The sequence below is a fragment of the Acipenser ruthenus genome, chromosome 4, assembly GCF_902713425.1.
Source record: "Acipenser ruthenus chromosome 4, fAciRut3.2 maternal haplotype, whole genome shotgun sequence".
Classification (NCBI taxonomy): Eukaryota; Metazoa; Chordata; class Actinopteri; order Acipenseriformes; family Acipenseridae; genus Acipenser; species Acipenser ruthenus.
The window spans coordinates 6616004-6640000 of NC_081192.1; the positions used below are offsets into that span (position 1 = coordinate 6616004).

The window sequence follows — 23997 nt, forward strand, 5'->3', positions numbered from 1 at the left end:
CATAGACTCCTTCCATGAAAAATTCCCCCTTTTGAATTAAACGAGTGTTATAAGAGTACGGCATAATTTGACAAACACTGTCAAACCTGCACCTAGGGACTGCCTAAAATACACGCTCCCTTGAGAGAGGTGTGCTAAGCATATAGAAATGTTAAGAAGCTGATTACACAGTTACAGTAACAGCAGCTTATTTTCAGTGATAATCTGCACATGCGTACAATTCATTACATTTAGAGCAAAATGTTTCGATCCTGTTAGGTTTTCTTTCATGCATTTTCATAATTTCCAAAGACATGGATTTCCAAAGAGATGTATTTTTTTGAAAATTCCACAGAAGTCTAAGCTGCCTTGGTCACACGACTTGAACCCCCTCTTCATTTAAAACCTTTTGAAGCTTTCTACAAGGTCAGAGGATGAAACAAACTCATAATGATGATTAAACTCAGAGCACTCTTTAGAAACACTCAAAGACAGTTTTCTCAAAGCAAAACTGTATTTAATTCAGCTGAACAGGCTTTAAGTGTAAGACAGTTTTGTGAATATGGTTAACTACTTTTAAATTCATAAAGCATTATTCATTACCATCAACATTTTCTTAATGTTCCATTTCTTACAGCACTTGATTAATATCTTATTGTGTGCTTGGATTGCTATTTCTGTGACCATTATGTGCCATGCTTTTAAACTATTTAAGCAAATAGGGAAGCATATTAGCATTGCTCTGGTCACTAAAGTCTCTGCAGAAGCATTGGGCAGTGAATCCTGTGCAACACTTATATGCTTCATATAAAAAAGTTACAAGAAATAGATAATCTACAAATTATTTATTTTGGCAATTTTATTTGCAAAACTCCAAAAATGCTAATTCAAAAGTAATCACACCCTTTGATGCTATGATAGTATTGTCTACAAGGTGCTAGAATTGTAATATGATAATGCAGAACCTAATTCTAGAAAAGTCTAGAAAATGCTGGATTGCAGGTGAACATTCTTAGAGAGTATAAAAAGGTTAGGCATAGGATGATTACTGTCATTACCAATAAGTCAATATGGGAAAAAGTAAAGACCTTAGGCAGAAAAATTATTTATTGTCATAAAGCTGGAGAAGGATGCAAGAAGATTTCCAAGCATTTGAGTATCTCAATTTTAACTACTGTTTCTATTATCAAGAAGTACAAGACTCATGGTACTGCCACAACGCCACTCTTAGGAAAACAAGTACAATCGCTTAAAGTTTGCAAAACAGCATTTTAAAGATGGATATGACTTCTGGTCAAAGGTTTTGTGGAGTGATGAAACAAAAATCGAGCAATTTGGTCATGCTGATAGTTGTTACGTTTGGAAAAAGTGAGGCGTACAAAGAAAAGAACACCATACCTACTGTCGAGCATGGAGGTGGTAATATCCTTCTATGGGGCTGTTTTTCCTTTAATGGCACAGGAAATTTAATTCCAATACATGGTAAAACGTATTCCATAGCATACCAAAAAATATTGTCCAATCATCTGAAACCCTCCGCTACAAAACTTGGTTTAATGCACAACTGGACGTTCCAACACGACAATGATCCAAAGCACACATCAAAATCTACTTCAGAATGGTTAAAGAAGAATAAAATCAAGGTTCTGGAATGGCCTAGTCAAAGTCCCGATCTAAATCCGATTGAGAATCTTTGGTACGAGTTGAAGAAGGCTGTGAGTTGAAGAGAAGTCTTTGCAATTTGAATGAACTGGAAAAATGTTGCGTTGAAGAATGGTCAAAAATTACTAAAGAATCATGCAAAAAGCTCATTGACAAATATCCTAATTGTTTAAGCAAGGTTATTATTGCTAAAGTTGCCTCAGCTAGCTATTAATTAAATTTTTCTTGTCAGGGTATGAATACTTTTGATTTAGAATTTTTTGAGTTTTGAAAAAAAATTGATGAAATAAATAAATCTATTTCTTGTAACTTTTTTCCCTCATCCACAAAAGCAAAACTTTTGCTACAAAAGTTTTTCCTGTAATTATTTGTTTTCGAGAAATTTCCAGAAATTATACATTTCCATTGGGGTATGTAAACTTTTGACTACAACTGTAATACTGTAATAGGGTATTAACCAAGTAAGACAATAAATATTAGTAAAATGTAGGTGATATAAAGTATCCATTTTAAATGTATTATTTTTACTCACACGTCTCAACCAGAAATTCAAACTTTACTACTAAATATTTATATGTTTTCACATTGCTGTTCGCAAATCAGATTTTTTTCTCCTTAAGCATGCAAAAGGTTAATTCATATCAGTCTTAATCAGCATTAATTGTTTCCTTTAGTTCTTCCCAATCATGTAAATGATGACTTTTGAACCCGCTGTCTGGTTCCCACATGTTAAATCAGGTGGAACTTATCCAAAGCATCCCAGTAAATTAGTGGTGCAGCTGAAAGGGGGCCAGGGATGGACAAGCTATCCTTGTTTTCAGAGTAAAATAATCAAAAGTAAAGCTCTGTAATTACTAATAGGGTTTTGTTTTAAATATCCTCTTGAGTCGTGGCATTTTAATGAAGGAACTGCTTTTCAGAAAGCCAAAATAGCTTTGTATATGCCAAAGGACATTATGGCACAGATGTGATAAAATGACACTGTAGAATGTGAGGACCTACAAGGAAGGAGGACATCAAAGGGCATAGCAATTTACTGAACTCGCCGTACTGCACTGACCTCTCATCCCCTCATCAAACCTCTATTAAGACACTGCCTGCTCAAAGTGAAAGGCAATCAGTATGGACTGACTGCAGCTGAAAGCACGCTCTTAATAGAGAGAAGGGGGCTGGAGTAATGTATTGCTATTTATAATACATATTTTTACAACAACATACATACATACATGATCTTACTTTACTGTTGTCAACTGTAAGAGCTGAGGTAGTGGAATACCCATCTACCCTGAACCACCCCTCATGTTAACACATATCAGACATTAATATTATGCAGCATGTGGCATTAATACATATAGATATTAGTTCTGGGTGAGGAGGTGGCTTTGTCAAGTAGTCTGTGTTAAGTAGTAACATAATACATATTATTATTATTATATTTAGTCATTTAGCAGACACTTTTGTCCAAAGCGCCTTACAGAGACTTGGGGGTGAACTATGCATCAACAACTGCTGCTGCAGAGTCACTTACAATAGGACCTCGGCTTTACGTCTCCTCAGTTCAGCTTTTATTTTCATAAGTAGGCCTACCTGGACTTGTATATTACTGTAGTATTATAGAAGACTATTTTAAATATAGCTGTTCAAAGAGTAAAATAGTGCACAGTCTTGATATACATTCATTACCTTTTAGGGATAATATGAAACATTTCCCTCACACACAATCTAATACTTTTTACTAGGCTGCAGGTTCTGTATGTCTGCAACATACAGGCACTTTTCAATTCATGTCAACTAGTTTCAACTTGACTGTTCAATGTCTTAATGGTGTGCCTTTTCTCCAGGAATTTAACCTTTGCAGTCCCAGCTCTGGCAACCACAATGGGCCTCTTTTTACCCCCAGGGCTTAAAGACTCAGCTCTGTTTTTCCCCCCACTGGTACAGACAACCTTTTCTTACAAATACAGTGGAAGAAAGTTATACTGTTTGGAGCTCCATGAACAAATGAGTGTTGAAGTCCTTAATTGAAAAGTTTTACAGTGTAAAGAACAGACATTCTTAATTTGCACTAAAGTCACTTAGCACATTTGTGTGTGTACGTGCGTGCGTGTGTGCGTGTGCGTGTAAATGGATCTTATAAATTACCAAATAAATAAACCTTGTGCTTTTCTTCCCTGGCAATATTTCTCCCTGTTCTATCCCCAAGGTCTGGGCTTCCCATCTGCTCCACTGCACTAAGGCTAATTACATGCCCACACTTTTAAAAGAGATTCATTCATTTACTCGCTTAGGCCCTCAAACGACTTTTTTTCCCTGACAGAGAGTGCCCCACACCTACCGTCCCAATATCAGTTCACTTTATTATATTTCCCTTTTGCCCCTAAAAGCTGTAATGAGCAACGACTCAACTCCTCCCCCCCTAGGAGCTGAAGCAATTCAAATGATTTCTTATGGGAATTTAAAGGCAGGCAAGCTGTGTGTGGGGTGGAGAGACATAGAGTTTAAGTATATATATATATATATATATATATATATATATATATATATATATATATATATATATATATATATATATATATTGACAAGTACCATGGCTACTCCCTCACCCCACCCTCAGTTACAGACTGACAGTCACTCTTGACTGCATCACAGTCCATGTATTATTGTTCAGCCTATCTGGTACCACTGTGTGAACATATACCAGATTTCCCACACAAAAAAAAGCAAAAAAAGTGCACGGCTCCAAATCGTTTGCTCATGCCCTTGGCAGCCATGCGCACAGTGTCAATTTAATGGATGTGTTTTGAAACAGAGCAATATTTTGTGCAGTTTTCTTTTCATAAAGGGCCCTTGTAACACAGCACACTGCATACCAACATAACAGTGACAAAATAATGTTACTAACTAATTATGGCCTAGCCACAGCACATACATTAACAGTTTACTAACCGTGGTAGGAACAATGAGAACTATACAACGTTTGTGTCATGTTCACCATGTTAAGCCAAGGGGGTCCCACAGTACCCCCTAGAACTCTTAAACTGCTAGATCCAACTACACAGTTCTCTTTGCAAAATAACTATTTTTAAGGTGTTTAAGAAAATATGTTTTACAGTGTTTTACATAAATGTGATCTTAAACATCTGCCATTTTTCCCATACTATATTATTCAGGAAAAGGAGTGTGTGAATACTCTTTATCTACTGTGCAGCACTTTTTGTGCAGATTATGATGGTATGCATTTGTTACAGCATTTTTAAAGACACCAGTGTGCAGAATTAGTAACAGATGTCTCCTGATACAGGTAACCCCTTCGTTTTTTTATTTCTTTTCTACTGATGCAATAGGACTGATATTGGAGTGCAATATACAGTATACTGCAAGCTTGATTTATTGGGACTTCCATAATGCCCGTGGCACCAGGTTCCCTGCTAAAATGAACTCTGGGAAAACAGCAACTAACTCATGTCCCTGGGCGATGACTTTACCCAAAATTAACCTGCCAGCCAGTCCCAAATGTACTTATACTAGACAATGGCTGGTGTGTGACCTCCTAATCAAAGTATAACCTTTACTAACTACTCACATAATCAGCATTCTACAAAAGCACAAAAGGAACTGAAAAGCAAAGGATTAAAAGGCAATGCTGTCAGGGAAAGGAACTTTCTCCCAAATTGACAGCTCCAGAACTGATAGCTCTCTATAGCCTCAGGTGCTCACAAGGAGTACTCCACCATGAGAAGCTGTACGGAGTGTGAGGGTGGAATTCAGGCAGGCTATCCATAAGAATATTATTATTATTATTATTATTATTATTATTATTATTATTATTATTATTATTATTTAGTCATTTAGCATACGCTTTTATCCAAAGTGACTTACAGAGACTTGGGGGTGAACTATGCCTCACAACTGCTGCTGCAGAGTTCATCCGAAGGACAATACTGTAACTTTCATTTAGTTGCTTTCTCTTGCATGGTGTTAAACAGTGTAAAAAGGAATAGGTACTAGGAGACTTACTTTACTGTTCTCATTTTTGTTACATTGGATGATTTGGAAACCTGTTTTAGTTTTTATATATATATATATATATATTTTTTAAAGCAATGCACATATGGTGTGTTTTTCACGTCAGGTTACTTTTACTCTTGTGAAAATACACCTGTGGCATTCTAAAGATGTTTGTTAGTATCATACAAACCTGCCGTGGAATGATCAGCATCAGATACATAAAAGTCACTATGACCTACATCCAAAGTACAATGTGAGAGATTGACATGTATGAACAGATTGACGGGTTCCTCCACATATTACCAGGTTCTGATGCTCTGATACGTCCAATAACTGCTAAAGAATGTCTATAAGTGCTCCCTGTCCTTTGGAAACTCGGAGTCTGAACTGACCAGGTTAGCTGGCAGACTACATGATTTACGAATCAGAGTTTTCTTAACAACTGCCTATTTGTGCAGATCGTGCAGAACAGAATTCAAGTCAACTTCTCTGACCTGCTAAAAACTAGATATCATGATCGCGTACTGTAGCCTTGTAAATGAAAGAGAATAATTTCTAAACCTAGAGTACCCTGTCATGCAGCCGGGACATTGCCCAAGTCATGCTGTGTCAGAATGCTTGGAATGTCCCCCTGTATATCTGTGGCCTGCTCTATTTGTTTATTTTTTCTGTACCTAAAACATTATCTACCAGGTGGCCTTTTTTATGCCTGTAGACCAAAAATAAAACGTATACAGGATGCAGGTCTGGAAGAAGTATCCCAGGACAGTAGCGTTGGATAAGTTAGAAACACTCGCCTGTGAATACAAGCTCCAACTGTATGGGGACAATAAATCAAATTTTTGAAAGTCTATTTGATATTCCAAGAGCATGATACAGTACATGCACATACACATTCAGCACTGTATATTCTTATACCAAACAATTTCCAATGCACTTTTTTGCTTGGTGGATTTGTGCTCTCCCTACTGAGTAATACAATATTGTAACTCTCCAGAGATGAAGTAGCATAAAGGGGCAGAGAGAAAGAGAGATGGGGACAGAGATACATTGAGGGTTGGGCAGACACAGACAGATAGACAAAAAAGGCAATCAACTTAACACCTCTATTCTGTTTTCTCATGTCACTGAAATAGAGGTTCTACTTATTCATTAGAATTCTGTCATGTACTAAATTTGAAGGTTTCTATATTTAAAGATAACTTTGGTTTACTGCTAGGCTACCATATCTGGCAATATTAAATATATCACTACTGATGGTTTTTTTCACAGGTCTTAAAGGAATACTTTATATCCTCTGAATTAATTTGATTATTATCCTGTGTGTTAATCATCATTCATTACTGTTCCAGACCTTGGCATGTTTAATTAAGTCACAAGAATCAGTCAAAGTTTAAATATGCAGCTGACATATCCACGAGTGCACAAACAGTAATAAATAGTGATGAAGAACACAATATGGGATAATCAATAGATACAAAATAAATAGCATACAAATACAGGGAATTCCTTTATGTTACCAACAGTAATAAATACACCACATACATACATGCATTTCTGTTACATTTCTCCTTAGTATCGCACTGTTTTATACATTTATTTAACTAATCAATTTCAATGCCTTTAAATGCTTTCTTGAAATGAAATAAAATTAAACAAAACCAGTCCAGCTTTCCTATTGAGCAATATTTACTGCTTCTGCCATTTGACGTCCTTAGTTAAGTCATATTGATTGGCAGCATTCACACTGACTGCGCTCAAACAACCAGGCCCTGCCACATAGCACACATCAGCAGGCCCGAGACAAAGGGAGATGGCCAGAACTGAAAGCAAATCACCACTGGAAATCTGGCTCTCGGTTATATGCATTACGGTCACATTGTGTCTATATTGTAGTCACTGTAAATGCCAACAAGACTTGTAGCATTTACCAAATTGCTTTTTTTTCTGGCCCAGTTCCTAAGATGTCATTTCAATGTACAGTTCTACTTTTTAGGGTATTGATTTTGCTACTTAAATTAAATGAATCATTTATCTTCAAAATTCTGTTTCAGTAAAGACACATTGTGCTTTGTGCTTTTTAGTTATCTATTCATTTGACTGTATCCGTGTTCTCTGCAAGCACTGAAATCCAACTCAGTACTTATTAACTCGGGTAGTTCCGGTCTTCTAGACAAAAGCAAGATACTTAAACAATCATGAACTTCCAGAGTCTACATAATACATCACCATCCTCTTGTTAGGATTATCAAACCCTTCTCCACTGTGATCAAACATTTTCAATCCCGGATAACTCCACAATAGGACAATTTGTGTGAATCAAATACAAACTCTCAAGCCCTGTTCTTTTACATCTACAACAGCTTTGAGGTTTAAATGAGAAACACACTGCATGAACTGCATAACCTGAACCCAGCATGTCTATTCTTTATATTTATATTCCTAATGTTAAATGCTAATAACAATTTAAATACGGTTCTTTTGGTTTGCACAGGTTCAAAAAAATCAGACCTTTCCAAGTTTTCCAAAAAAATATATAAATCAGAAAACTATTACATTACTGCATTGCAAAAAAAACTGCTTGACAGTTTTAACGAAAAAACCTTTCACATGTATATAAACAGAACAAAGCATTAATATGTGCATATGTAAACCTTTCATCAGTCTATATCCAATATATATATATATATGTATTTATTTAAATGAAATGAAACAAAACACGTTACAATACCTTCCAGTTTTATAATTGGGTTATCTTCAGGTCAGATTGGCACTCATGACAAACATGAGCACCACACTCACATGACACTTGAATAAGTCAATTCAATCCTCATCTTAGAAAAGGGCTCGTGCTTCTTTAAAACTCCTCTGTTTCAGCAGGTTGCAGTGAAGCCTGTAGATTCAGCTGTGCTCTTACCTCACTGTCTTTCTGCAGTGACCTCATCCTCTGACAATGCTACCATTCATACAGATGTTGTGGAAAATTGCTTACAAAAGCTGCATTTAGTTCACATTAATAAGTATTTTCAACTCCTCTGATTTAAACAAGTCTGATACTTTGTGCAACGCTGAGCCAGTACTTAACCAGGGGAGCCTATATAATTTACTGCCTAGTGGTTTGCAGGTTTTGGTCGATTTTTTAAATTTGGGTTAAAGCAATTACTATATAGTGTTCATTTTCTTGGGTGGGAGGAAGTAGTGGAGGTGTTTGTTTTATTTTTTTCTCTATGCTTTTTTCCCCAAATGAAGCTCTTATTAGAATGCTTCACAGCCGAGACAAACCCAGATAATTAATACAGGCAATAGCGTCAACCTTCTAGATAATGCTTTTTTGCAGAACTTTAAAATAAAGTTACATGCAGTACATGTTTTAGGGTCATTATCACTGCCAGAATAAATACATCTATATAAAGCTGTTAACATTATTTTATAGTTAACAGGCCAAGACCACAGCTTACAGTCAATTCTTCCCTCTAAAAAAAAAATCTTAAAATCCCTATTAAAATAAATTAGAATGTTCAGTATGTATTCTAAGTATTTTTTTTTTTTTTTTCTTACACATAGTTCTTTTGGCACTCTTATTTCATTGGGACCTGTTAAATATTTCTGTATCCAGCCTAGTCTTTACAAGATCCTTCAAATTGATAATTTTACTTCTACAATGAAACTCATAATTAATTGAGTGAGTGACAGGAAAATTAAAATAAATGCTAGTTTAAACCCTCGGGGGAAAATTATTTCAGTATTTAATGACAATGATACTAATACCACCATTCAAGACAATTTAACAAAAAAAAACAAAAAAAAACAGCATTTGCTTTCATTAAGTGAGAGTTAGACATTTGCAACTTGTTGATAAAAAATAGCTGAAATTATTTAGCTATTTAACAGCAATTGCTATAAAATTGAAAACCTGCTCACATGTTAGTTTATTGCTACCCCCCCCCCCCCCCCCTTTTTTTTGGCTAATGTCTACAGTTTCTCTTTAAACTTCCAGTGGACCGCTTTCAGACTGCAACCAGTACATGTATTAGATTTGCTTGGGGTGTTAAATATCATTGCCTGATTTACCTTTCTTGTCAGTATCACTCCCAAATACCTGCTATTTCTTTAAGAATCCCCTTTCTTTCTGTCTTAAGAGAGAAGGAGTACATTTATGCTGGGCCAAGAATTAAGTCATATCTTCAACTTGTGCCAACCTATCAGCCAATTGAATTTCAGTTCAGAAACATGTAATATTGTTTATCTCATTAAAAACTCAGCACCACTACAATCCTTAGTGACAGATGTATTGTCCTTAGTAACAACGTAAACAATACATAACTCTACCGATAACAAGGAACAAATTCATAAATAGGTTAAATTTAGAAACGGCAATACTCAGTCACATATACCAGTAGAACAATGCAGTGCTCTACACACCACAGAAAACATATGCTTTAAAACTCTAGCTTACATTTCAAACGCTCTGGAATATAAAAGCCTTTGAAATTCAGTCTCAGCGTAATTCAAATTTCATTAACTTGATAAGAATGATGGATTGTCTTTCTAGTCCTTAGAGGATAACTGACTGCACAATTTAAACTGTTCCTTTATCAGCACTTTAAGAAATGCTTTTCTACATTTCTAAATCTAAAGAAATTGTCATTTTCCATGCATTTCCCATATCTTACATCATTTAAACTCTAAATAGATCTACATTCCGTATTTGAAATCATATGATAGTTGGCAGCTGCAGTATCTGGACACAATATGCTGATAGTTTCATGAAAGAATGTAGAAAGGGGATTTCCTTTGTGATGTAATGCTTCGTTTCTTGCTATGACTTGGCACACATTTGTCTTTGCCCACATGCTTCTTGCAAATAATTTGTTTTTACCCGCCACTGTGGCTCTTAGAACTTTAGCAAAACAACTGTCATGAAATTCCACTGTTAAAAAAATACAAAGAGCAACTGAAGAAATTGAACCTACTACTATAATGAAATGTATCTATATTGCAGGAGCGAAACACTAAATCCACCCTGAATGCTTTAAACTGTTTCAAACACCAGTAACTGGCAACGTTAAACTTTAATTAAAAAATAATTATGTGAATGCTGTTTTCATAATTTCCACTTAACATAAGGTGTGATTTAGTCTTGAACTATGCATGTACTTGCGCATTATAATGTATTTGGAAAATTCCTACCACTAACATATTAATATACCGATCAACATGTTTTCATTTTGGATGTTTGTAAAAAAACAGATTTAAGTGCCTGTATTTGTGTTAGTAATTCCCAATAATTGTTTTATTGTTGCCTTTGTTTTCACTACACCTTTTTTATTTGTATTTATTTATTTATTAATTTATTTTACTTTTGGACAACTACAGTACTCGAAGCAATAACCCTTTTCGCTTGAGAGTTTTCATTACTAAAAAGGTTCATTACGAAAAGGCACTGAAATACTTATGACCTCATTAAGTATTTACTCAGGCACCACCAGAGACAGCAATTTCTCCTCCAGCTGTAACTCTCTACTGATCCACATAATCAATTAATGCACATTAGAACTGCCAGTGATCCACACATCTCTGCAATAAGAAACTAATGATTGAAGTCTGCTTCTGCAATAAAAGCAGTGCTTCACCCTACAACAGCGAAATCCTGACAGGAATACACATGCTATCGTTTGCACTTAAACTGCATGTAAACTTAGTGCCTACAGAATTAATGACTAACTAAGCAATAGAGAAGTAAATGCATTTAGTAATAATGCAAGAAAAAGAAAACCGTAACTTTTTTGTTCAGTTACTAAAAAAAGGGAAGAACATTTCTACATGTTTAATATATAAAATGATTTACTAACACGGTTTTAGCCTGTCCACAATATACACATATTTAAGTAATGTGATTAAAGAAATGTCATACAACAGTGTGGAATGTACACATGGAACTGATCATGAAGCAGTAATATGATAATAGGACTTTATTTACTGATCTTCGATTGGCTCTGATATTAAAATCTTGCTTTACATTACACAAGCTTGTTTTGAAACTGGACCTGTACTGATTATGGATAACATAAACTAAATCAATTATACAGACGTGCTCAAATTTGATGGTACCCTTACAGCTCATTGAAATAATGCTTCATTCCTCCTGAAAAGTGAAGCTATTTTATCATGTATACTTGCATGCCTTTGGTATGTCATAGAATAAAGCAAAGAAGCTGTGAAAAGAGATGAATTATTGCTTATTCTACAAAGATATTCTAAAATGGCCTGGACACATTTGTTGGTACCCCTTAGAAAAGATAATACATAATTGGATTATAGTGATATTTCAAACTAATTAGTTTCTTTAATTAGTATCACACATGTCTCCAATCTTGTAATCAGTCATTCAGCCTATTTAAATGGAGAAAAGTAGTCACTGTGCTGTTTGGTATCATTGTGTGCACCACACTGAACATGGACCAGAGAAAGCAAAGGAGAGAGTTGTCTGAGGAGATCAGAAAGAAAATAATAGACAAGCATGGTAAAGGTAAAGGCTACAAGACCATCTCCAAGCAGCTTGATGTTCCTGTGACAACAGTTGCAAATATTATTAAGAAGTTTAAGGTCCATGGAACTGTAGCCAACCTCCCTGGGCACGGCCGCAAGAGGAAATCGACCCCAGATTGAACAGAAGGATAGTGCGAATGGTAGAAAAAGAACCAAGGATAACTGCCAAAGAGATACAAGCTGAACTCCAAGGTGAAGGTACGTCAGTTTCTGATCGCACCATCCGACGCTTTGTGAGCGAAAGTGGGCTCCATGGAAGAAGACCCAGGAGAACTCCACTTTTGAAAGAAAAACATAAAAAAGCCAGACTGGAATTTGCTAAAATGCATATTGACAAGCCACAATCCTTCTGGGAGAATGTCATTGGACAGATGAGTCAAAAATTGAGCTTTTTGGCAAGTCACATCAGCTCTATGTTCACAGACGAAAAAATGAAGCTTTCAAAGAAAACAACACCATACCTACAGTGAAACATGGAGGAGGCTCGGTTATGTTTTGGGGCTGCTTTGCTGCGCCTGGCACAGGGTGCCTTGAATTTGTGCAGGGCACAATGAAATCTCAAGACTATCAAGGCATTCTGGAGCGAAACGTACTGCCCAGTGTCAGAAAGCTCTATCTCAGTCGCAGGTCATGGGTCCTCCAACAGGATAATGACCCAAAACACACAGCTAAAAGCACCCAAGAATGGATAAGAACAAAACATTGGACTATTCTGAAGTGGCCTTCTATGAGTCCTGATCTGAATCCTATCGAACATCTATGGAAAGAGCTGAAACTTGCAGTCTGGAGAAGGCACCCATCAAACCTGAGACAGCTGGAGCAGTTTGCTCAGGAAGAGTGGGCCAAACTACCTGTTAACAGGTGCAGGAGTCTCATTGAGAGCTACAGAAAACGTTTGATTGCAGTGATCGCCTCTAAAGGTTGTGCAACAAAATATTAGGTTAGCGGTCCCATCATTTTTGTCCATGCCATTTTCATTTGTTTTATTATTTACAATATTATGTTGAATAAAAAATCAAAAGCAAAGTCTGATTTCTATTAAATATGGAATAAACAATGGTGGATGCCAATTACTTTTGTCAGTTTCAAGTTATTTCAGAGAAAATTGTGCATTCTTCGTTTTTTGTGGAGGGGTACCAACAAATTTGAGCACGTCTGTATATAACTTTATTTTGTCTTTTCTTTATCAAATAACCTAAAAATCATCCACATTACTTGTTCTTATACATTGTTTCATCTGATCAAGACATCTATGTCATTTGGAAAGCTCTGTTTTTTAAATCTCCGGTAGCTGTCCAGAACAGTCTGTTTTTTAGGCTCTTTAAAAAATGTTTTACTGTATTGCACTAAAGCAATAATTTATAGTACAGTAGTGTAAGTGAATCTTAAAACAGCTCAAAAATGTTCCTTATATTCAACAACAGTATTTTACTGTACACCTTCACAGGATGGTAGAATTGTTTTTCTAAACAGTTCATTTTAGAAGACCTTAAAAAAGAAGTTTGGCTCATTTTACACAGTAAGACAACCAAGGTGGGTCTTCTATCAAGGAGTTAATCACTGGTAAAATGTTAAGATCTAGAACAACTGTAGACAGTCATTAAGTGGTTACTGAAGAACCAGACAACTGTCCATTAGTTAAGCAATTATTGTGCCACTTAATGACTGGATAGAGAAGTCTGTGGCACTTGACACTCAAACTGGTCATTAACTTGTTTGCAAAGAACTGACCCAATGACCAAGTCCTATAATTATTAAATGTACTGTTGTGTTTGTTTTTGTTTTTTTGGATGAACAAATACATTTTTTTTACCCTCTGCTGACAGCAACAGAGAGTGTACCGTAACTGTATATGAAACACAAGACCAACGGCTTACTAACACAACAATTACATACATCTGATTGCTGCTTTCTGCCAAGAACAAAAACGTTTTAAAGAAAAGCAGAAACAGAGCTGCAAACTATCCACGCACACACTTTAGCACGACAGCAAGATTTTATTACATGGAAGAAAACAAACTTTACAAGCTGGCCTAAGGCCAAGTGATAGATAATGCAAGTCAAATTAATATTGTGTTTCCCCTTTGCTGTTACCATAGAAACAAAAGGGAGTAGAGAGACCACAAAGACAATCAATCTTATTATAAAGAACAGAGAGATCATTTAAATGCCCTTTGGAATGCATTTTCTTTTTTTCAGTATGTGCCCTTAGCCATTACATTAATTTAGACAATAGCATGTCAGATTTTTTTTTTCACTCAAACAGATTAGATCTTTTATAAACTTCATGTAAGAATGTCTTTTTAAGGAACCATTATGCATGTCTTTGTCTATCAATCAACGGAATATACTGTACACAATACAATGTTGCCTGATTTAAAACAAGAAGTGAGTTACGTAGGTTTATTCTTTTTAATGGTGTAAACCTTTTACTCTGACACAACAGCTGTTAGGGAATATGCAGAACCACCACATGGTAGTAGCTACGTGAAATGTAATCATTTTTAAAGTTTTCTTGTTGGTACTGTACTGTATACCAAAACCAGCTTCCAGTTAGTATTACTAATGCCTTTTTGGTACAAGTTATATGAATGTGATAAGTAAGGTTTTTATTCTGCCTTCTGGATGTATTTAAAAAACACTGTATATACAGTAATATTTCAAAATGACACTCTTTATATACATCTCATATTGACTGCAGTAATAGTTACATGCCTGAACGGCCTCTACTCGATATTAACATTTTTTTCTTTTTTTACAGTAGTGAAGTGTAACAGTGTAAATGTATTTCAACAACTTGATTATACCGAATGCATTGTGATTTCAACGGTGTGTCTATTTTCTTTTAGCATTTACATGTATTAAAAATAAACAAAAATACAATATGTTTTATTTTCTGTTTTTTTTTTTTTTTTTAACAGTAGTGAAGTATATTTTAAAATATTGCTGACATCACGATCCACATTACCAAAGGGTTTATTTATTTTTCATGTGTATACTCTTTTTAAATAAAATACAGTATGCAACATGCAAATAAGAGAACTTAAATAACTTAAATATTGCTGTGGCCCCAGAAGATATGGGGGGTGTTATATGAGTTTTTCCTCCAAACCCCCCCAAAAATACAAATATTAAATCATAGTTTAAAACACTAGCATGGCCGGTCAACTTCAATAGTTTTTTTTCCCCCACATAATTCCATATTTAATGTATTATTTAAAAAAATATATTATTTAAGTTGTCTTATTTGCATGTTACATCTGTATTTTATTTTAAAAGATTCGATACATAAAGGTAACTTTACTTTCTGAACACATTTTAAAATACACTTCACTACTGTAAAAAAAAAAAAGGAAATAAACATATTGTATTTTTGTTTATTTTTAAGTGTAGCCTACATGTAAATGCTAAAGGAAAATACACACACAGTTGAAATCACAATGCATTCGGTATAATACAGTTGTTGTATGTCTTTAAATCCAATTAAAACACAACTTAAAGACGAACGGTGTTCTAGTGGTCATTCGTTTTCATGTTGTTTGCCAGCCTGCTGCTCTGTAATTAAGCATAGTTGTGTGTTTCAAGGTTTCAAGGTTGTGGTAAGTTTAAAATTATATATATATATTTTTTTTCCAACTATGACCTCGATCTTAAAAAAAAAAAAAAAAAAAAAAAAAAAAAAGAAAAACTCGTTAATATCAAGCAGAGGCCTTTCAGGCATATAACTATTACTGCAGCCAATATGAGATGTATATATCAAATTGAAATATTACTGTATATACAGTGTTTCTAAATACATCCAGAAAGCAGAATAAAAACTAGTTTAAGATTTCACAACTAATAAAACTCCTCATACTTCATAACCCCAAAACATTTTCAACAAAAATATCTATTATTTTTGTGGGAATTCCATTTCAGATTAATGACATACTGATCAAACAAGTACAAAACACAGCACACATGTTTAAATGCAGAAGAAACAAACCTAATGTACTTTCCTATACTGTATAGGTATTAAAACAACATACACTCATGCCCGTTTTACCATCACATAGATGTATTTGCTTAAACAACAGCTCTGTGAATAAAGACAGGGTGTCACCACAAGCACTGAAATACAGTGACACAAAAGGCATTCACAGCCGGAGAAACATTTTTTTTAGATTTATTGATGAAATAATGGTAAAATACCTTTCACTTTTTTGTTTATGCATGACATATTATTTATTTATTTCTTTATTCTATGCCTGCAGTGTTATCAGTTGCTAGGGCCTCTTGTTCCGCCAGACCCCATTGGAAATCCAACATTACAAGGTCTTCCTTAAATACATGGGGTTACTTTTACACTAGAAAACTAGAACTAGAAAAAGAAAAGATTTCCCGATTTTGAATAGTATTACACATGACATGTAAACCTTCTCTGTATAGTATATATTAAGACAGGTAGGGTTTCTGTTACATTATGGGTTTATTTTTACAAAAAGTTTTCTTTTTTTTTTTTTTTTTTGCAAATGCACATGGTATATCACAAAGACTTCAAATGTTATCTTAAACTGAGGCACCCGGAACACTTCAAGTGTCAGTTTCACTGTATATACGACATGGTTTCTTCATAAGATCCAGAGACAGCTTTACAGGAATACCTTAACTGCTGACACTAAGCTCCATCTGGTTTTACAACAGTAATAACATTATAGTAATTACCATTTTTTTCTAAATCCTTTATGGACTATAAATACAAAAATATCTGAAATAAGGTAACAAAGCACAAACAAACCCTATGTACTGCATACAGAAGATTAAGCTTAAAAAACATAACCTTTGTATACAATTTAACTAAACACTTGATGTACACAAAAAACTTAAAATGTCTCCATGAGCGTCAAAAACAAAACACAAAATGGCAGCCTTAGCAAGTCCAAAGCTCATTTTCCAGCAGTCTGTTGGTATTAACAAACTGGACACGTGCTGTACAGTGTTAAAAATACATCTCACTTCATTAGCAAATGAATTTAAACAAATACTTTATTTTACCCTCAGATCCTAACATATACTGTACACCCACTCACTTCTACTTATGTCAAAATACTGCACAATTGCCATCTATAGTTTTCTACAGACCATTGTGTCCAACAACCGGTTAATACAATAAAACTAGAGGTCCCATTGGCACCAACAGCATTCCATAAAAACATAACACCGGGCCCTGCTGTAGCAAGACCTTATTGAATATGTGTTTTCAAGATTGACCATTGGGACTAATACAGCCTAAACTGCCTGCTTTAAGCAGGGCATACTACACTAAAGCCCTTTGGTGTTTTTATATAAACAGAATAAAGGAAAGGTGCTTTGGTGGAGGGAACATGATTACAGTACCTCTTCACAGATTTCAATAGTTTTGTGCCACTTGCAAGTTCTCATTAGTCTTGTTGAACAGAAGCCTTTCTCCAATGAGTTTACATGCAGTTTTCTTTAAAAGGAACCTTGTGTGAAATAACAGTTATTTATTTTAACAAATGTATTCTCTTGTTGTTTCGAGTCACTCTGTTTCGTTTATCACATCCCGGTGACTTTGTTTAAAGCCCAGAACCCCCCAGAACAACTGGTACACCACAGTGTATCCATTAATCTGTTCCCCTGCGCCACTAGCACAGTGTATCCATTAACCTGTCCCCCTGCGCCACTACCACAGTGTATCCATTAACCTGTCCCCCTGCGCCACTAGCACAGTGTATCCATTAACCTGTCCCCCTGCGCCACTACCACAGTGTATCCATTAACCTGTCCCCCTGCGCCACTACCACAGTGTATCCATTAACCTGTCCCTCTGCGCCACTACCACAGTGTATCCATTAACCTGTCCCCCTGCGCCACTACCACAGTGTATCCATTAACCTGTCCCCCTGCGCCACTACCACAGTGTATCCATTAACCTGTCCCCCTACGCCACTACCACAGTGTATCCATTAACCTGTCCCCCTGCGCCACTACCACAGTGTATCCATTAACCTGTCCCCCTGCGCCACTACCACAGTGTATCCATTAATCTGTCCCCCTGCGCCACTAGCACAGTGTATCCATTAACCTGTCCCCCTGCGCCACTACCACAGTGTATCCATTAACCTGTCTCCCTACGCTACTACCACAGTGTATCCATTAACCTGTCCCCCTGCACCACTACCACAGTGTATCCATTAACCTGTCCCCCTGCGCCACTACCACAGTGTATCCATTAACCTGTCCCCCTACGCCACTACCACAGTGTATCCATTAACCTGTCCCCCTGCGCCACTACCACAGTGTATCCATTAACCTGTCCCCCTGCGCCACTACCACAGTGTATCCATTAACCTGTCCCCCTGCGCCACTACCACAGTGTATCCATTAACCTGTCCCCCTGCGCCACTACCACAGTGTATCCATTAACCTGTCCCCCTGCGCCACTACCACAGTGTATCCATTAACCTGTCCCCCTGCGCCACTACCACAGTGTATCCATTAACCTGTCCCCCTGCGCCACTACCACAGTGTATCCATTAACCTGTCCCCCTGCGCCACTACCACAGTGTATCCATTAACCTGTCCCCCTGTGCCACTACCACAGTGTATCCATTAACCTGTCCCCCTGCGCCACTACCACAGTGTATCCATTAACCTGTCCCCCTGCGCCACTACCACAGTGTATCCATTAACCTGTCCCCCTAAACCACTACCACAGTGTATCCATTAACCTGTCCCCCTGCGCCACTACCACAGTGTATCCATTAACCTGTCCCCCTGCGCCACTACCACAGTGTATCCATTAACCTGTCCCCCTGCGCCACTACCACAGTGTATCCATTAACCTGTCCCCCTGCGCCACTACCACAGTGTATCCATTAACCTGTCCCCCTGCGCCACTACCACAGTGTATCCATTAACCTGTCCCCCTACGCCACTACCACAGTGTATCCATTAACCTGTCCCCCTGCGCCACTACCACAGTGTATCCATTAACCTGTCCCCCTGCGCCACTACCACAGTGTATCCATTAACCTGTCCCCCTGCGCCACTACCACAGTGTATCCATTAACCTGTCCCCCTGCGCCACTACCACAGTGTATCCATTAACCTGTCCCCCTGCGCCACTACCACAGTGTATCCATTAACCTGTCCCCCTGCGCCACTACCACAGTGTATCCATTAACCTGTCCCCCTGCGCCACTACCACAGTGTATCCATTAACCTGTCCCCCTGCGCCACTACCACAGTGTATCCATTAACCTGTCCCCCTGCGCCACTACCACAGTGTATCCATTAACCTGTCCCCCTGTGCCACTACCACAGTGTATCCATTAACCTGTCCCCCTGCGCCACTACCACAGTGTATCCATTAACCTGTCCCCCTGCGCCACTACCACAGTGTATCCATTAACCTGTCCCCCTAAACCACTACCACAGTGTATCCATTAACCTGTCCCCCTGCGCCACTACCACAGTGTATCCATTAACCTGTCCCCCTGCGCCACTACCACAGTGTATCCATTAATCTGTCCAGCTGCGCCACTAGCACAGTGTATCCATTAACCTGTCCCCCTGCGCCACTACCACAGTGTATCCATTAACCTGTCCCCCTGCGCCACTACCACAGTGTATCCATTAACCTGTCCCCCTGCGCCACTACCACAGTGTATCCATTAACCTGTCCCCCTGCATCACTACCACAGTGTATCCATTAACCTGTCCCCCTGCGCCACTACCACAGTGTATCCATTAACCTGTCCCCCTGCGCCACTACCACAGTGTACCCATTAACCTGTCCCCCTGCATCACTACCACAGTGTATCCATTAACCTGTCCCCCTGCGCCACTACCACAGTGTATCCATTAACCTGTCCCCCTGCGCCACTACCACAGTGTATCCATTAACCTGTCCCCCTGCGCCACTACCACAGTGTATCCATTAACCTGTCCCCCTGCACCACTACCACAGTGTATCCATTAACCTGTCCCCCTGCACCACTACCACAGTGTATCCATTAACCTGTCCCCCTGCGCTACTACCACAGTGTATCCATTAACCTGTCCCCCTGCGCCACTACCACAGTGTATCCATTAACCTGTCCCCCTGCGCCACTACCACAGTGTATCCATTAACCTGTCCCCCTGCGCCACTACCACAGTGTATCCATTAACCTGTCCCCCTGCGCCACTACCACAGTGTATCCATTAACCTGTCCCCCTGCGCCACTACCACAGTGTATCCATTAACCTGTCCCCCTGCGCCACTACCACAGTGTATCCATTAACCTGTCCCCCTGCGCCACTACCACAGTGTATCCATTAACCTGTCCCCCTGCGCCACTACCACAGTGTATCCATTAACCTGTCCCCCTGCGCCACTACCACAGTGTATCCATTAACCTGTCCCCCTGCGCCACTACCACAGTGTATCCATTAACCTGTCCCCCTGCGCCACTACCACAGTGTATCCATTAACCTGTCCCCCTGCGCCACTACCACAGTGTATCCATTAACCTGTCCCCCTGCATCACTACCACAGTGTATCCATTAACCTGTCCCCCTGCACCACTACCACAGTGTATCCATTAACCTGTCCCCCTACGCCACTACCACAGTGTATCCATTAACCTGTCCCCCTGCGCCACTACCACAGTGTATCCATTAACCTGTCCCCCTGCGCCACTACCAGTGTGGATCCAAGAAATTCTATTTGGTTCCATAGGGTATTTCTTGCTGATGTAGTTCTTACTGCCACTGAAGGCAGAGTGTTGTTCTAACACAGAACACTAACAGAGAACAACCAGTCTGACCTCCTTGTTCCTTTTATTGCAACAAGGATCAACCTGAAGTTACTAATGAGGACTATGGGGAGTCAAGGAAAACGATACCTTGGGTTTGGCGAGTGATATCCTGGCTCACCTATTAAAATAAAATTAACACACCATATGAAATACAAAAAAAAAGAATCCTGTCAAAGCTAAACTTGTTTAGAAGCAGGGGTTGTGTACAAATCCTGATGCAACGGTGAACATCAAGAGGTTTGCTTGACACTTCTGGTACTGCAGTATTTTACTGTTTCTTGGGATTGAGTGTAGTCTGTCTACTTTTACTGTGTTTTTTTTTTTTTGTTCTTTTCCAAGACCTAAACATACTGTTAAGTGTGGTTATTTAATTCACCTCAGTGTGGCAGGTCTTAATAACACTGTTAAGATAATAAAAGTAGGTCTCTCTGTGTACCAAAGTTCTCAAAATGGAACAGCTAACCATGCCTGAGAGTGGCTTTAGTGTATTCCTGCCTGTAGAAATAAGCAAGCAGCTGCTGAAGGTCCTATTTTACTGAATTCAATAACAGCCGTATTGATATCTGTCAACATCTAGATCCATCCATTAGATCCCAGTGCCTTTGACCCACTGGAAGAACATGTTATTACATGGAACATGATCCTTTCTATGGTATATAATACTGAGTGAAAGTGAATAAAGCACCATAAAAGCATAGTGAAGGCACGGTAAAGGACACTGGAGAGTATTCAATTGACAGTGGCAAATCTAAATACTGCAGCGGTTTCATTATTCTAAACAGGTCCAAACTTGAAATTGTATGTACTTTTGAAGACAAAAAATACCCCGAAGAGGCCCACACACCGTAGAGATGTTGGTTTTCAGAAAGTCCATTTATATATTTAAACGGCAGTGCTATTTCGATCCTCCACCATTCAGATCGTTATGGTAACGATCGTTATGGTAACTGCATAGTAAAGCACTGGGAAGCACAACATGTCTTTACAAGTTTTCTTCTTGTTTTTGTGGTTTATTTTCATTTGCTTTGTTTCATTTTCACACAGTGCTTTCTTACAAATTAAGCTGCAAAAAACACAAGGAAAAAGACCAAAAGGACCAAACAGAGTTGCTATTGTTGTTTTTTTTTTTTTTCCTCTAGCACCTTGTAGCACTGTGCCTCCCAGACTCACAGTATGCTCTTCTCAGAGTGGCTGACCAGAGGGGACAGGTTCAAACTCGCTACAAGAAAATGACTAAATCAAAACAATCCTCAAAGAAAACAAAATAAAACTGCTAAAACATAAATTGAGAACTTGCATGCTCAACTTCTAAAATAGATTTTATCAACAAAAAAAACGACTTTAATTCACAGAAGACGACATTGTCTACAAAACAGGGATGTCAGGACTAATTAATATTAATTAATAATGAATATAAGTTGTAAATCTGTCTTTTCCAAAGATGCCTCGTTTTTGTATATTCCACAGCTGGCCTATCAAACAAACATCAAAAAAATAAATGTCAGAGAGAGTACCTTTTTCTTTGGGGGAAACCAGACAAACGCACCACAAGTCTCTTTTCTTTCAAGGCAAAATTAACAACTAGAAACGTTTTTTTTTTTTTTTTTTTTTTTTTTTTTTAATAGTTAAAAAAATGTAATTAAATAGTTTGTTTTGTTTGGGACCTCACTGGTCATTGTGCTCCAATACCATCCCTTTTTAAAAAATCAACTGTTTTATTTTAGTATGGGTTTACTTTAGAAGAAAAAAAAATATATATATATATATATATATATATATATATATATATATATATATATATATATATATATATATAAAAGCCTCTATATACATACATACATACACACATTTTTTACACATAGTAGCCAGTGAAAACAGTATTTTTTATCGAAGAAATGTGGAGCAATGTTCTTTTCAAAAAAATACTTATTTTAATTCTTTTTTTTCCAAAACATATTTACAAAAAAAAAAAAAAAAATTTTTAAAGAAGTTGGGCCTCAAACCCAAAGGGAAGCAAAAAGCAAGTTAGCATATACTGTAACATAGGTTATATATGAGTTATACAGTATATTAGCCTTTTCACACTTGCACACCCGAGCTGAGCCAAGCCGGATCCGAGCCGGGTGTGATCACGGTGCTGTTCAAAGTAGAAGCTGCACTGTGGAACGTGACGTCAAATTCAGTGGACACAGGCGCAGAGGAGTGGTGTGGATTTGGATTGAGAATGGATCCCGAGGTCGTACTGTCCAAAACGATAAAGTCTACCAAAAGATTTATGGGACTAAACCACAGCGCAAAACGGTGTTGTGGAAAAAAGTTAGATTAACTACGACTACTAATAATAACTTTAAAAAGTTAGATTAACTACGACTACTAATAATAACTTTAAAAAGTTAGATAGTATTTGAAAAATGTCAGAAAAATAGATTTAAAGTAGGCCTATTAAAAACAAAATCTAAATGTAACATATTTAAAGATATTTTTCTTTACAACTTGTTTTTATACATGCAATGTTAATATACGGTATTAAAAAAAATACCATATTGAATGTGATTTTCAGATACTTTGCACATTAATTATTATTAATTATTATTTTTTTTCTGTTAATGACTGGTTGATAAAGGAACCACAAAATAACATGCGAATAAAGTAATCATTACTGATCACTTTATTCATCAGAAAAAATATATGGAATACAGTGAAACAGCAGTAGATCTTGCAGTTAACACACTGTACGTTTTTTGTCTCTGTTTTTAATGATACCTGTCAGCATTAAACAATTTAAAGGAGAAATACTTTTTTAAAAAAAAATTAAAAAGTGGCAAAGCTTAAAGAATGTTGTAATATGTAAAGTCAGCTTCATTCCGTGTGGGACTGCACATCGATTCCAGAAGACAAGTCGCCGAATTCAACATATCGGCACCAGTTGTTGCAGGTCTGTGACTAAGAACTGCGTCCATTAAATCATAGTCTTTATTTATTTATTTATTTATTT

The 23997-nt window shown here is 37.3% G+C and overlaps 1 protein-coding gene across 2 annotated transcripts in view; it reads right to left on the bottom strand.

The window, feature by feature from the left end:
• Nucleotides 1-23997, bottom strand: part of LOC117400636 (cyclic AMP-responsive element-binding protein 5-like) — a 141497-nt gene that overhangs the window by 14407 nt on the left and 103093 nt on the right. The gene's annotated exons all lie outside the window — the stretch shown is intronic.